The sequence below is a fragment of the Mus caroli genome, unplaced genomic scaffold (genome assembly GCF_978045245.1).
Source record: "Mus caroli unplaced genomic scaffold, Mus_caroli_1 scaffold_2, whole genome shotgun sequence".
Classification (NCBI taxonomy): domain Eukaryota; kingdom Metazoa; phylum Chordata; class Mammalia; order Rodentia; family Muridae; genus Mus; species Mus caroli.
In genome coordinates, this window is record NW_028227257.1 from 14183774 (window position 1) to 14199482 (window position 15709).

Here is a 15709-nt window from a genome sequence, read left to right on the forward strand (position 1 = left end):
AACCCCAGCGTCTGCCTCACTGCTGCCGCCTGCACACTAGTCTTTTCTCTTCCTGGACACTGGTGGGTTCTCCTACACATGTGTCATGTCCGTCATTTGGGGAGGACAAATGTAAAAGTAGGCATTGTGCTTTCTCAGCTCTGTTTGGAATGGAGTTGGCCTCTCATGTCTGCAGGCCAAGTCTTCACTGGAAAGAATTTCAAGGGAAATGTCTTCCAGTATTCGTTTAATTGTTGTGGATCTTCTCTTTGCTTCAATTAATAGTAATATAATCACTGCTGGGTAACTCCACTGCAATTATTCCACTGCCTGTACTACGAATTCAAGCCCCTCCCATTTCCCCTCAAGGTCTTCATCCATTTGATGTTTTTATCTGTGTTTGGTTATTTTCTACGTTTGGTTCCAGGTCACATTTCAACATCCACGACCCTCCTCTTTGACCCATTACTTGAAATTCTGAGTCTGCAAATGAGGGTGAGACACACACCTACTTCCTCTGTGTGTGTGCGTGTGTGTGTGTGCCTGTGAACATCCAATTGTCAGCATGTGCGTGCATGGTCTACAGAACCTTCATATTGTGATGTCATTGTTTTCAAATCATCGTTTTCTCTGTCTCCATAGGTGGATAGCTGCTGTTCTCTGTGATATCCTGACTCTTTCTCTTTCTACCACAGGCCTGCCTAGAACCCTGTATCATCCTTGTTGGCTCTTCAGGGACCACAGAAAGCTGCTGAGATCTACGGGGGGTGGGAGGGATTTTGAGTAACAGATGGTCCAGCTGTCTGGACTTCTCCCCCTGGTCCCTCATGCTGCAAAGGCCAGCTCTTTCCCAGGGACTGAAGACCCCCACACTGGTTTACTTCATACTGCGTTGGAAGCTGTAGCAGAGAGCACAAAGCAAGCACACCTGGGCAGATGCAGCATCTCCCAGGGGCAGGGAGGGGTTGAATTCTGTAAGTCAAGGGCTCCTAGAGTTCATTGCTTTGCTTCTCACTACCACCCCCTGCACCCCACACCTCTGGTCTGTGAGCTCTCACTGGGGCTCTGAGGAGAAGGTGGGTACCCAAGGGAAGGACTGGGTTTCGTGTCTTCTCCAGCTCCCAAAGCAGGTCACTCACACAAGGCTCAACGTCTGGTTTTTTCCTTAAGATTTATTTACTAAGGGAGAGACTTGAGAGATGGCTCAGTGGTTAAGAGCTCTGGCTGCTCTTCCAGAGGACCTGAATTTGATTTCCAGCAACTACTTGGTGGCTCTCAACCATCCAGTTTTAAGAGCTCTGATGTCCTCTTCTGGCCTCCTTGGGGATGAGGCACACTTGTGGTGCCCAGATATACATACATGCAAAACACTCATACTTAAAATAAAATAATTTAACAAAGATGGATTTATTTATTTTATGTGTATGAGTGTTTGCCTGCCTGCCTGCCTGCTTGTGTGAGCACACGCACCCTATGGATACGGTGCACAAGGGGGCCAGAAGAGGATGCTGGAGCCTCTGGAACAAAAATTATGAACAGTGGTGGACCACCTTGTGGATGCTAGGGACTGAATCCAGAGTCTCCTAAGTGGTGAGCCATCAGTGCAGTCCGTGGTAGCTGTTTTGATTGGAAGGATAAGTACAGTGGGGGTCTATTCAAGCAACCTTCCCCCGGGATTGTAAAACAGGACTCCACTAGATTCCAAAAGGCAGAACCTCCAGAACCCTCCAGGCCGTTTCCTAGACCCCACCCCCACCCCACCCCCGTGCAGTAAGACCAGAGCTGACCAAGCAGGAAAGAATCAAACAGCAAACAAAAACCTCATCGCTAGTAGAGCCCCTGTGGACTCGAAAATCCAAAACTCACTGGCGTAATTAGCCATGCAGTTAAAGGAAATCAAAATCAAAATTAGAAATTACTTCTGATGAATAACAACGAGAGCATAATATTAAAAAAGACTTGCGAGGTGTGACCAAGCCTGAATTCTAGCATTTAAAAGCTGCATTAGGAAAACAGAAATGATTAAAACGAGCAGAGAGGTCCCAGGTAAGGCAGCTATTAAAGCAGAGACAGCTTTAGTTTTCACTTTCAAATTCTGTGAAATGCCAAATCCCCAGAGAATGTAGGACAACGCAGTAAACGCCTACATATAAACGGTTCACGCTGGCCACACATTGTACACTTACTTTGTCTTTAGGTCTCTTTCTTGCGTGCACACACACACACACACACACATATTGTTTTCTTGCACACACATGCATGTATATTGTTTTCCTGAGCTGTTTGGAAATAAGTTTCCCATGTTACGACATTTCCCACTCAAGCATGCATGCCCCAAGACTAAGAATTTCTTATCATCATAACTGGCTTCTCTAGAGAAGAGACCTGGAAACAGAGATAAACTTGCAGCAAGCTCATTAGGGAGGATTTGGGATCAGAGCCCGTGAAATGGGAAGGAAGGGTTAGAAAGAGGGAAGAGGTGGGCTGTGACAGAGAAAACCAGAGCTGCCTCTGTTAGCAGCTTCCACATTGTCTTGAGTGGAAGTAAAGAGAGGTGAGAATGTACATCTTCATGACAACCAGGAACCGACCATGGAGTAACCCAGTACTGCAATAAATAAAGGGAAGGAAGGAAGGAAGGAAGGAAGGAAGGAAGGAAGGAAGGAGGGAGGGAGGGAGGGAGGGAGGGAGGGAGGGAGGGAGGGAGGGAGGGAGGAAGGAAGGAAGGAAGGAAGGAAGGAAGGAAGGAAGGAAGGAAGGAAGGAAGGAAAGGAGAGAGAGACATACAGAGAGAGAGAAAGACAGAGAGAGACAGACAGACAGACAGACAGACAGACAGAGACACGCCCTCGGCTGGGGCTCCCAGTGTGTTTCTTCTTAAAAAAAATTATTTTATGTATGTGAGTACACTGTCACTATCTTCAGATTCACCAGAAGGAACATGAGATCTCATTACAGATGGCTGTGAGCCACCATGTGGTTGCTGGGAATTGAACTCAGGACCTCTGAAAGAGCAGTCAGTGCTCTTAACCACTGAGCCATCTCTTCAGCCCCCAGGAGAATCTCTGTAAAATCAGTGTCCCTGTGAGAGAAGATAGATGCATAGAATTAATAGAAAACCTACTAATTCAAATAAATTTAAAATTTTCTTTAAACACAGAATATGCAAACATGCATGAAATATTTATCAAAATTTATTATCTACTTGGGTATGAGGAAAATCGTGCAAAAGCCAATAAACTGAATATTTGACCTGTAGTAAAAATTATTTAAAACCCAGCCCAGGGCTTCTACCCTACCTTCGTCATTAAGATCCCGGATAAAAGACACAAACAGCCTTTATACCCTCAATTTACCCTAAGTGGCACAATAGCTGGGCAGCTGCCTACCCTCCATGCTGTTAGAATCTACTTTCCTCTCTATAACTCTGAGTTATTACTTACTGTTTATTAGGTTTCATCTTGACTGCTCCTCGCTCCAGACAGGGTTTCTCTGTGTAGCCCTGCCTGTCCTGGAACTCACTTTGTAGACCAGGCTGGCCTCGAACTCAGAAACCCGCCTGCCTCTGCCTCCCGAGTGCTGGGATTAAAGGCGTGCGCCACCACGCCCGGCTTCTCCTCTCTCTTAACACATGGCTGCTTCCTTTCTCCTCCTGCACATTCTTCCTTTACCTTATGATGGCTTCTTTCTCCTCCTTCTGCCCTCACCATCCTCTCTCCCCAAGTCCCCAAAACCTCAACCCCACCCATGTCTCTTCTGTTGACTGTTGGTTTCTTTTTTTTTTTTTTTACCAATCACAATTAACTGGGAGCAGGGTCACTAAGTGTCTTATGTGAGAACTCTCTCATCTCTGGGGTAACCAGTCTTGGGGGTCCCAAATTAGCATAGAATACAAGCAACATTAGGCCAACCCACTACATTGATAAACAATCTACTCCAATATAATATAAAAAGAAAGATCTCAAAATGCCACCAACTATACGCTCACACGTTGGAAATTAAGAGTAAAAACCACACTATTAGATCACCCTTGTATCCAAAGAAATAAAAATTAAATTTAAGATGACCCAGAAAACAGCCAAAGGAACCATCCTCCTACAAATGCCCACAGGAGACAGAGGGCATCCCGATCAGAAAGGACATGTCACAGGCTTGAGAAACTTCATTGGTCAGGCATAGTGGTGCACACTCGAAGTCCTAGCACTCAGAAGGCAGAGGCAGGCAGATCTCTGTGAGTTTGCGGTCAGCCTGGTCTACATCGCAAGCTCCAAGCCAGCCAAGGCTACATCGTGAGACCCATCTCAAAACCAACCAACCAACCAACCAACCAACAAGCAAGCAAAACATAAAGCCTCCATCAGGCAGTGAAGTTTACAAGTTGCTCCAGCCTGCAGGTGCCCTGAGCCCAGCTTCTGCTCGCTGTCAGTCCCTTCTCACAGTACTCTGTCCCAGAGCAGTGCTGTTGAGGCCCTGTACACACGCATGCATGCATGCATATACACACTTAAAGACATGTACACGTATGTACCTGAACACATGTACAGATGTCGTGGGGAACCTACCAGAAAGGATCACTCAGACACCGTTTATAGCCAAATTGAAAGTCTTTATTTCAGCTGCCCAGGACCACACTCAGGTATTCGGTTCCTAGTGTAATGCTAAATGCTTAGTGTAAGGGGTTTTTAAAGGCAAAAGTTACATCCTGCTATCTTGCTGGGTAGCTACCGGGAAAGGTTTTGCACAAGCAGACAATTTAACAGAAGCTAAGGTAAGTTAGCTAGGGGCATCTTGACCTAAGGTTCTTATAATAGAGTTGGTTAACTTTCCACAGGATCCTCCATCAAGGAGATCAGATTCTAGTTAAACCTAAAATGACCTCAGCAAGAATACAAGATGGAGGAACTTCTGCTCTGCCTTGGCTGTCACACAGATATATATATACACATACACACACACACACACACATATATATATATATACACATACATACATACATACATATCCATGTGTATACATTTATACATGGACAGATGTACAGACATATGCAAATACACATGTATACACACATATGCAGACAAATGTGCATACATACACAAACATACGCACATCTATATACAGGCACATAGACACATCCACACACCCTTGAGTAAAGAGTATGAACAACATCTCCAATCACAGTCCCCTGGCAGGATGGCGGTGGCCTCTCTAGGGTTTAGTTGAAGCTCTGAGACAGCATCTCTGGGAGTAGGATGTATCCTCCAGCCTGTGCTTTGGTATCTTAGGAACAAGGACCAGATGCAGGATTAGTCACATGGCCATGTGAGGACTTTCATGCTGCAGGATTAGTAGGCTAAGGAAGGAAGGGCCACATCAGCTGGGATAAGCCACTCTGTGGGGCGAGGAGCTCAGGAAGCTACTGAACAATGGAGACCCAGAGCACTCCTGGGACACCTTTAGCTGGGTTGAGGGATGACCATTAGATGAAGGCCAGAATAAAGGCTCTAACCCGGAGGATAAGGTCTAGACCACCCATGTTGAGAGGATGCCAGACTGGGTGATGGAGGAGAAAGGATGATTTCAAAATGCCACCCTGGCCTGAGTTACAACAGCGGACACTGCAGTTTTTTGCTCCCTAGCCTTCTGAATGTTGAGGAAGTGGGCTGCTGTGATGGCTCAGTGGGTACAAGGGAAGGCTGTATAGCCATGAGGGTCTGAGCTGGAATTCCCGGTCAAGAGTTGCCTGGCTGTGTGCACCTGTAACTCAGAGCTGAGAGGGGCAGAGACAGGAGGATCCTGCTTGGGGGAGAGGGACATGATGGCGTCCAGCCTAGCTCCAGTTTGAGTGGGAGATCTTCTCTCATGGGAGTAAGGTGGAGGATGATAGAGGAGGCACTTAAAGTCCTCTTCTGACTCAACACACACACACACACACACACACACACACACACACGGTTATGCACATCTGTACAAACACATGCACATCCACTGCACACACATACAACCACCTACACACTTGTATAGCCACACACTCACACATACACCACGTTTGCACCCCACACTCACAAATTCATATTCACAAACACACCCAATACATTCACATGTATGCACATTCATACATACACACATTCACACGCACACATAGAATTTATATTTCTCTGCTTACACACTCTGCCTGTGAATTTGAAAATGAAGGTGTTTGGCCCGGGTCATACATAGGGAACACTCAACAGACACTTGTAGAAAACAACCAGACAATGTGTCTGGAAGGGAGGACTTCTCATATAGAATTTACCAGTGCCTCAGGACCTTGTCCCCAACCAAGACAGTCCCCAGGGAAGAGTGGTGGGCCTCCATTCCTTCCAGGATGGCTGCCTCCATTTCTCAACCAACAGGCAGTTGGTTCTTCTGAAAAGCCTCAGTCAGAGCAGCAGAACTTTGAGGTGTCTGCTGGGGCAAAGGAAACAGACCAGGCCCCTCAGATGCTGCTTTTCAGGGTGAAGACAAAGGATTGCACGAGAGGGGGAACCTTCTGCGTCAAAGCTTGTTTGACTGATTTTTTTTATATACTGGGAAGTGAACCCCCAGCCTTGGGCCTGCTAGGCCACACTCACCACATGGCTCTCCCTTCTGCCCTCTCTTTACTTTCAGTTTTGAGGCAGGATCTCACTAAGTTGCCTGAGCTAGCCTTGGATTTGTGATCCTCCAGCCTCAGTCTTGAATTTACTTTGTATGGAGCCCAGGCTGGCCTTGCATTTGCAATTCTCCTGCCTCGGTCTTCTGTGTCGCTGGGATTTAGGCTTGCACTGTTTATGTCTTCTAAGCCTGTTCAGAGATGTCCTGATCTGCTGGAACTCATGCCTCACACTTAGCTAAATATTTCATATTATTAATTAAGATTTCATGCTGTTGTCACCTGAAGTCCTCCTGCTGGCAAAGCAGTTCCTGGGGCAGACCCTGGTGCTACTAGGGGCATAGTTCCTGTTCAGACAAGTGCACCTCCCACAAGAGTCCATGACCTTCCCCTCTCTCTTGTACACTGAAATAGCCCACCCATGAAGTGCCAGCACAGCTTCTTAAGACATTTGGGGGGCTGGAGAGTTGGCTCAATAGTTAAGAGCACTGGCTCTTTTCCCAGAGAACACTGAGTTCAGTTCCCAGCACCCAGGTCAGGCTGCTCCAAAGCCCCTATAACTCCAGCTCCAAGGAACCCAACTGCCTCTCCTGGCTTCTTCTGGGCACATACCCACATGCCAACACATACACATCATAATTAAAAATAAAACACTCCTTTTAAAAAGTTCTGAAAAGCTTGGCATGCCGGCACACACCTTTGATCCTAGCACTCTGGAGGCAGAGCACAGAGTGAGTTCCAGGACAGCCAGGCCTCCACAGAGAAACCCTGTCTCCAGCCACAACAAGAAGTAGAACAGAACAACAAGAAATGTGAGCCTGTGTACTGGAGGGTTTCCATGGAGTTCTCTGGCCAGGCTGGTTGCAAAGGTTCAGACTAAGGGGAGAGAACTCCAGCAGAGAGGGGGAATGGCCTCTGCTGCCACCATCGCTGCCATTGTTGCTGTCACTGCATCACTGCTCCAAGACACTGCACTGGTTGGTCGCTCTGCTCTAGGTCAGGCTGGGTCGGACGAAACTGAGCTGGTGGGAGGCTGACCAGCCTGTGAGGGGTGTGGGGGAGCTCTGGAGGTGTTTCGGGAGAGCAGTTCTCTTCTCTGGTAGCCGTGTTACAGCTCTTACGACAGAAGCGCTCAGATGATGGGGTTCTTCTCACACACCTTTATCCCCATACAGTTTTGGGGTGGGTCAGGGTCTGACAGTAGGTGCTTAAAGGTTGGGGATACCTTATCTACATGTGGGAGGGTTTGGGGTGCTACCTCTGTGTGACTGATGGTCACAAGTCTCTCTACGGGTGTGTGTGTGGTGGGGGAGCTGTGGCTACATGATAGGGACCTGGTTCCCGGAGCAGGCAAAGCTCCTACCGTCCCTTCAGGGTCTCTGGGACTCTAACCTTAGCTCAACCTTACCAGGCTTCCTCTCACAGTCTACCACCCCCACAAACAAACCTGAGTTTGGGAGATGGAGGCAGAAGGATGAAGAGTTCAAGGTCATTCTTGGCTACATAACAAGCTCAAGGCTAACCTGGGCTATATGAAACCCTGTCTCAGGAAAATCAGGAGACAGAAGGTGGGGGAGGGAAGGAAGGAGGGAAGAAGGAAGGGCAGAAAATTTAAAACAGAACTCTCTCAGTGTCCCCCAAGTGAAGCTGATCCTAGGAGACAGGCCAGAGGGCGCTCCAGACCTAAGGGATGTGGTGTGGTTTCCAGAGCTCTGACCTTCAAGGTCAGAGTCCACTTGTTTGAGCCCCAGATCTGCTACTAAATAGCTGTGGAGCAAATGGCTTAATTCTGTAAGCGCCAGCTTAAGCCTGTGAAAAATGAGAGCAATAAGAATAATTCCTGATCCGAAGAGTCGGGGGGGGGTGAAGGTTCAACCCGATGCAGTGTAAAAGTCCCCAGGAGTGAATAAATTAATGCGCAATCCTTAAAATGGTGCCTGCCCTCCACCTCTAGTTACACTGGTTAGTGGTCTTCATTATTTTCATTGCTTAGTGTGCTGGAAATTTTGCAAAACTCATTGACTAGCCTCCTCCCTACACACGCACACGCACACACACTTTGCATCTTGCAAAAGGGTGGCTTCCTGATCCAGCATGCCTGTCTCTCAAGGCTATCTGAACTTGTCCCCTTGGGGCTGACAGCTTTCTGCTCCCCACAGTCTCCAAGGCCCCGTCCTTTCTTCCCTCTGCTTCCACACACACAAATATGCCAGAAACCTCAGTTCCCAGAAGAACGATTTCCCCAAATTAAGTTATTGTGAATTATGTGCACCCAGCCTCTGAGAGCCAAAGCAGACTGGCTGGCTGCCTCGTGCCCTTTGCTTCTTGCTTAAAGAACCAAGTCCCCATAAATTTCTTCCCCGTGCTGCTTTTGCCCATTTTAAACCACTTTGTCTCTTTTTCTATCTGAAGCTGAGTGCTGTCTCGAGAGAGACGAGGTAATGTTGTCTCAGACCTGGGACTTAGACAGAACCAGGCTTAAACACCAGCTTCCTCTTAACCAGATAACTGAAGCCTGGGAACAATGGATGCCGCAGGGTTTTCCTTTGTAAAGGGAGAGTGCTACCAGACTGTGCATCAGGGGATGAAATGAGAAGGGAGCCTGACATAGACGCTCCTGAACAGCCTGTCTGTGAAGGTACGAAAAGGGGCCAGCAAGATGGCACAGCAGGGAACACTGCTTGTTGACCTGAGTTTGAGTCCCAGAACTTGCAATAGGAGACTCCTGGAAGTTGTTCTCTGGTCTCCATATGTGTTCTGTGGCATGCACACATGCATATCACACACACACACACACACACACACACACACACACACACACACACACACACAGTAGTGGTTTGAAGAAGAATGGCCCCCTAGCCAGGTGTGGTGCAAGTCTTTAATCCCAGCACTCAAAAGGAAGAGGCAGGTGGATCTCTGTGAGTTCAAGGCTAGCCTGATCTACAGAGCTAGTTCCAGCCCTGAGAAACCCTGTCTAAAAACAAACAAAAAGGTTGTCCCCCATAGGCTCACATCTTTGAATTCTTGGTCACCAGGGAGTGGCACCACTTGACAAGGACTAGAAGGTGTGGCCTTGATGGAGCAGGTGCTGTCTTCTTAGAGGATGGCTATCATAGGGGTGGGCTTTGAGCTTTCAAAAACCCAACCCAGGCCCAGGACCTCTGTCTTCCTTACATGTGGATTCAGACATGGGTCTCATTACTTCCCCAGCACCATGTCTGCCTGCACACCACCATGTTCCTTGCCATGAAGGGAATGGACTAAACCTCTGATACTGTAAGCCAGCCCCAATTAAACGATTTCTTTTCTAAGAGTTGCTGTGGTCATGGCCAGGCAGTGATGGCACACGCCTTTAATCCCAGCACTCGGGAGGCAGAGGCAGGCGGATTTCTGAGTTCGAGGCCAGCCTGGTCTACAGAGTGAGTTCCAGGACAGCCAGGGCTATGCAGAGAAACCCTGTCTCGAAAAAAAAAAAAAAAGAGTTGCTGTGGTCATGGTATCTCTTCACTGCAGTGGAACCATGACTTGAACACCCACAGGTGCACGCACACATGTGCACACACATAAACACACATGAATATGACCGGAAGGAGGTAATTTTTAAAATTAAAGGGATGAAATATTAGAGTCAGGAATGGTGGAGGTGAGAGTTCAAGACTACTCTGAGTCACGCGAGACCTTGTTGTATTAACAACAAGAAAGGTTCTGGAGAGTCTGTCATGAAAATTCCCTCGGGTGGGGGGATAGAAACAGTCTCTGCCCCCTCCTCATGCCTCCCCCCAAGGACAAACCAAAGTACAATAGACCGGTGAATTTCTTGCGCTTACTTACAGAGCGTGGGTTGCTATCAGAAGCTTGGGGGAACCTCAAAGCAGCCTCATCCTTTGCCAGCATAGTTGATGGCTTCCCCATGGCCACAGAGAGGGAGTCCTCCCTTTTAGACTCTCTCAGTCTATACAGTCTAGTACCTCTGAGACACCCACTCCAACGCCATGACACCTTGGGTGGAATCCCAGACAGTTCGCTGGGAAGTGTCAGAACCCACCAGACTCTCAGGAAAGAACCCGGTGACCTCTCTCTCTCTCTCTCTCTCTCTCTCTCTCTCTCTCTCTCTCTCTCTCTCTCTCTCTCTCTCTCTCTCTCCCTCTCTCTCTCTCCCTCTCTCTCTCTCTGGGTTTTCGAGAGACAGGGTTTCTCTGTGTAGCCCTGGCTGTCCTGGAACTCACTTTGTAGACCAGGCTGGCCTCGAACTCAGAAATCCGCCTGCCTCTGCCTCCCGAGTGCTGGGATTAAAGTCGTGCGCCACCACGCCCGGCTCACTCATGGTCTCTTGCAGTGAGGCACAGCTGACCTGGTGAAGACAGCAGCTCTTTTTTTTTTCCCCCAAGACAGAGTTTCTCTGTATAGCCCTGGCTGTCCTGGAACTCACTCTGTAGACCAGGCTGGCCTCAAACTCAGAAATTCACCTGCCTCTGCCTCCCAAGTGCTGGGATTAAAGGCGTGCACCACCACTGCCCAGCAAGATGGCAGCTCTTATGCTCAGAGGACCACATTCTACACTGCGGTCTGTCTGATAGAATCTGTGGATGCTGCTGCTGGAAGGACCAGACGTTGCTGTGGAAGGAAGCAGTGCACTGTTTGTCAGTTGTTTCTTTGCCGGAAAAAAGAAGAAGAAGAAGAAGAAGAAGAAGAAGAAGAAGAAGGAGGAGGAGGAGGAGGAGGAGGAGGAGGAGGAGGAGGAGGAGGAGAAGGAGAAGGAGAAGGAGAAGAAGAAGAAGAAGAAGAAGAAGAAGAAGAAGAAGAAGAAGAAGAAGAAGAAGAAGAAGAAGAAGAAGAAGAAAAGAAAAATCAGAAAACACCAGCTTAGAAAGGAAAAGGTTTCTCTTAGTTCACTGTCTAGAAGATTCTAGTCCGTGGTGGCTGGGCACTATTGCGTTTTAGACATGTGATGATGTGATACATCGTGGACTGAGCTGGTGGTGGAGGAGACCTGCTCAAGTCATGGCTATGTCTAGTAATCAGGAAGAGACTGTTGTCCCACTGTGCCCTTGGAGGACATAACCCCAGTGACCTAAAAACCTTCCCTAGGCCAGGCCTCTTTCAGGTATTCACCACTTTCTAAATAGCACCAGGCTGAGGACTGAGCCTTTGGGGACATTCATGTTCTAATAACAGTTAATGTTGGTGGTCAGCTTACAGAATCTAGACTCACCTAGGAGACAGGTCTCTGAGCACATCTGTGAGGAAGCTTCTAGACCAGGTTAACTGAGGTGGGAAGACCCACTCTGAGTGTGGGTAATGCCATGCCATGGACTGGCATCCTGGACTGAATAAAAAGGAGAATTAGAGCTGAGTACCAGCGTTGTCTCCCTCTGGTTCCTGACTGCAGATACAATGTGACCATCCGTGTCACGGTGCTGCCACCATAACAGACTATTCCCTTGAACTGTGAGCAGAAGAAAACACTTCCTTAAAGTTGCTTTTGTTTGCTTTTCTTTCTTTTTTTTTTTTCCCCAGAAGCAATGAGGAAAATGACTAACATAATAAAGTCCAAAACAGAGGTGGTGGCACCAGGGATTGGGAGCAGGTCGCTGCCCTGATCTGGGAGGAGGGGAGAGACGTTTCTAGTGAGGAGAAGGAGCAGGGGAGCAGGGGGTGCTGTTGGGCTGGGGAGAGAAGAGGCTGGTTTTTAGCTTATGATTTCTTCCCTCAACCCCATTAAAACAAGAAGTCACAGCTAAGAGGGTGAGGACTCACAAACTGAGATGAGAAGATGCCCTGGAGCCTATGCGACTCTGCGTGCTGCCCCGGGCCACGTAGTACAGCGGCATTGTCCGCATTGTCCAGCTGTGGAGATGTAGTTTGCTCTGGCCCCATGCAGCGCTGGGCCCGGGTCTAAGGAGGGTTGAGATTTCTCCCAGCAGTAACTGGGGAGGAGAGAGGGTATCATAGTTAAAGGAAGTAAAGGAGGGATCTGCTGGGCGAGATGGGGAGTGAGGCCGTGGGGTGGGGCTGGGGAACGATGAACTGTACAAAAGTAGGTCAAAGGGATTAGGGAACTGGGAGGGGGCGTGTCCCTGTGTTCCACTTTCAGATGTCTTTAGAGGGGAACTAAAAAACTAGGGGGAGTTCACTCAGTAAATACTGAACAGTTTAAAGCTTGGAGCTAGGGAGATGGCTCATCGGGTAAAGCGAGGAACTAGGGTGGGATTGCTGGAACCCACATAAAAACTCAGTGTTACCACATCTGTAGTCCAGCAGGGGCGGGGGGGGGGGGTAGAGTGGAGAAGACAGGTGGATCCCGGGAGCTCATTGGCCAGCCATTGTAGTCCAAACAGCAAGACTCCGTTCAGTGAGAGATGCTATCCCAGAGAGGGTGGAAGGGGCAGGGCAAGATGGTTCTCCAGGGAAAGGACTTGCTGAGCAACCCTGACAGTTTGGCTTTGATACCTGGAAGACATGGTAGAAGGAAAGAACCAATCCTCTGACCTCACATGCACACACACTATGGCACATATCTTCCCTACCTACCACTAATAGTTAAGAAAGGCAGAGAGCAATACAGGAAGATACCAGGCATCAAACTCTGTCCCCCACAGACACTTACACACAAAGGTTCACTTAAGTATGACCATGGGCATGCACACACAATGGAAAACGTATGATTAACTGAGGTCCTTTTATGACCCCAGTACTGTACCAAGTGCTCCATATTTACTGTGTCCTAATGAACATCCATTGAGGCTGGCACTATTATTGTCCCATTGCATGGAGTCTCAAAAAGATTTAGAATATCATCTGGGGGTATATGCTGAGGTCCAGCCTGGACCAGGGTAAGCTGAGGAAGGCAGGAGAGATGTCAGCCATTGTGGGAGCAAAGATTGCTTACTCTTGGTAATTTTTCTCTTTCTTTAACTCTTTGATATTTTGTGCCCCCAAATCACTGGCTTCAGGCAATTAACTCCTGCTGATAGCAGCAAGGGATTACGAAGTTCAGTTATTTGAGCTCTTATCTCTCTGACTCAAGGGCCTCTTGCTGGTCAGGCCAGAGGCTCAACTCGGAATTCATTAACTCTCTGTGAGCCAGAGAAAAAAGATAAAGAAGAAAGTCGGGCATACACACAGACACACAGACACACTCACACATACTAACACATACAAATACACTTTGGTTGGGTCTGACCAACTGTTTCATCAATTCCCACACATGTTCATGCATACTATATGCATACACATATATCTACACACATATCCATGCACATACATATGGACAGAAACACACACATATATAAATTTGGTGGATGGGGCAGAGCCCCAAATTCCATACTTTATTTCTTCTCTCTGGCAATATTTTTTTAAGATTTATTTATTTATGTGAGTGCATTGTAGCTGTCTTCAGACACAGCAGAGGAGTGCAGAAGATCTCATTCCGGATGGCTGTGAGCCACCATGTGGTTGCTGGGGATTGAACTCAGGACCTCTGGAAGAGCAGTCAGTGCTCTTAACCACTGAGCCAGCTCTCCAGCTCCTCTCTGGCAATTTATACCTTCTAGACAAAAGTTCTTTTTTTAAAAAAAAATTATTTATTTTGTGCATGTGTATATATGTATAGAGACACTATAGCTTTCTCCAGACATGCCAGAAGAGGGCATTGGAGCCCATTACAGATGGTTGTGAACCACCAGGTGGTTGCTGGGAATTGAACTCAGGACCTCTGGAAGAGTAGTCAGTGCTCTTAACCACTGAGCCAACTCTCCAACCTGACAAAAGTTCTTTATAAAATTACCTCATAGATAAAATGTTACTCAAAAGGGAAGTCACAGAAGGATGTTGGTAGTAAGTTCAGAGCAACCAATGTTTCATTCTATAAGCTCATTATAAGTTCAAAGCAACAGTTTCACATACACCTGTGGTTTCATCCTTGGACCTGACTTAGAATGAGTGCTTTTCCTTGATGGCAAATCTGTCCCACACCTGCTTCTCTTCTTAGTGCAATTTATGAAGACTCATTATATTTCTTATTATGCAACCTCTACTGTGTATTCTACGAGGAGGGGGCATATTCTATTCTCGATTCTGACTTTATCATATCTTTCTGGCAAAACAACTAAAACCATCTCCTTAAACTTCCTAAAATTATTTGAATCCTGTTGGGAATTCTATAAAATCATTCATTCATGAAAGTTTATCTTCGGGGGCTGGAGAGATAGCTCAGCCGTTAAGAGCGCTGACTGCTCTTCTGAAGGTCATGAGTTCAAATCCCAGCAACCACATGATGGTTCACAACCATCCGTAATGAGATCTGATGCCCTCTTCTGGGATGTCTGAGTGATGTAAGTACAGCTACAGTGTACTTACATATAATAAATAAATAAATCTTTTTAAAAAAAGAAAGAAAGTTTATCTTCTTGTTGATCTGGAGGAAATTTGCCCAATAGAGTGAGCCTAAGCTATGTCATAGTAGCAGGAAAGACAGACACACAGACATACTCACACATACCAACGCATCAGCAGCGAGAAGCAATCCTGGGATGAAGTCTCTGAGGCTGGGTCTTTTCAGAGTGTACCCGTTACAGCCATGGGAAACAGCAGGCTATCCCCAGGAAACTCACTTGCTGGCTGTAGCCTTTCTTAGATGGTTTCTGACAGGTTTTATGTCAGCAGAGAGGTCTGTACTATCTACGTGTGTTGGGTTCATGCTATTGTGGCTCTCAGCTGAGTTACTCCACTGACTCAACCACAGCTGCAGGCAGGGGACCTGACCTCAGCTGCCCCGTGGTTGATCTGGGGTAGCATGGGAGATCGGGCTGGAAAACTTTTGTGCAGAGTGGAGTTGCCCATCTAAAAGAAGGAAGCACTGCTCAAACTTGAGTGACAGGACTCTGAGTCTGATCAAGCAACGTTCTTCAGAAGGAGGGGAAAAAGGGACAGAACCAAGTCTTTTGGCAACTTGAGCTCTCAATGTGTCTCTGGTCTCTGCAGCTTCCTGTCACCCTGTGAGTTAGATACTAGCCTTCCAGGAAGCTCCTGTACTGCTAAAGATAGCCTTCTCCACCAACTGAGCCACACCTCCAGCTCTGTCCGTGACTCTTCAGA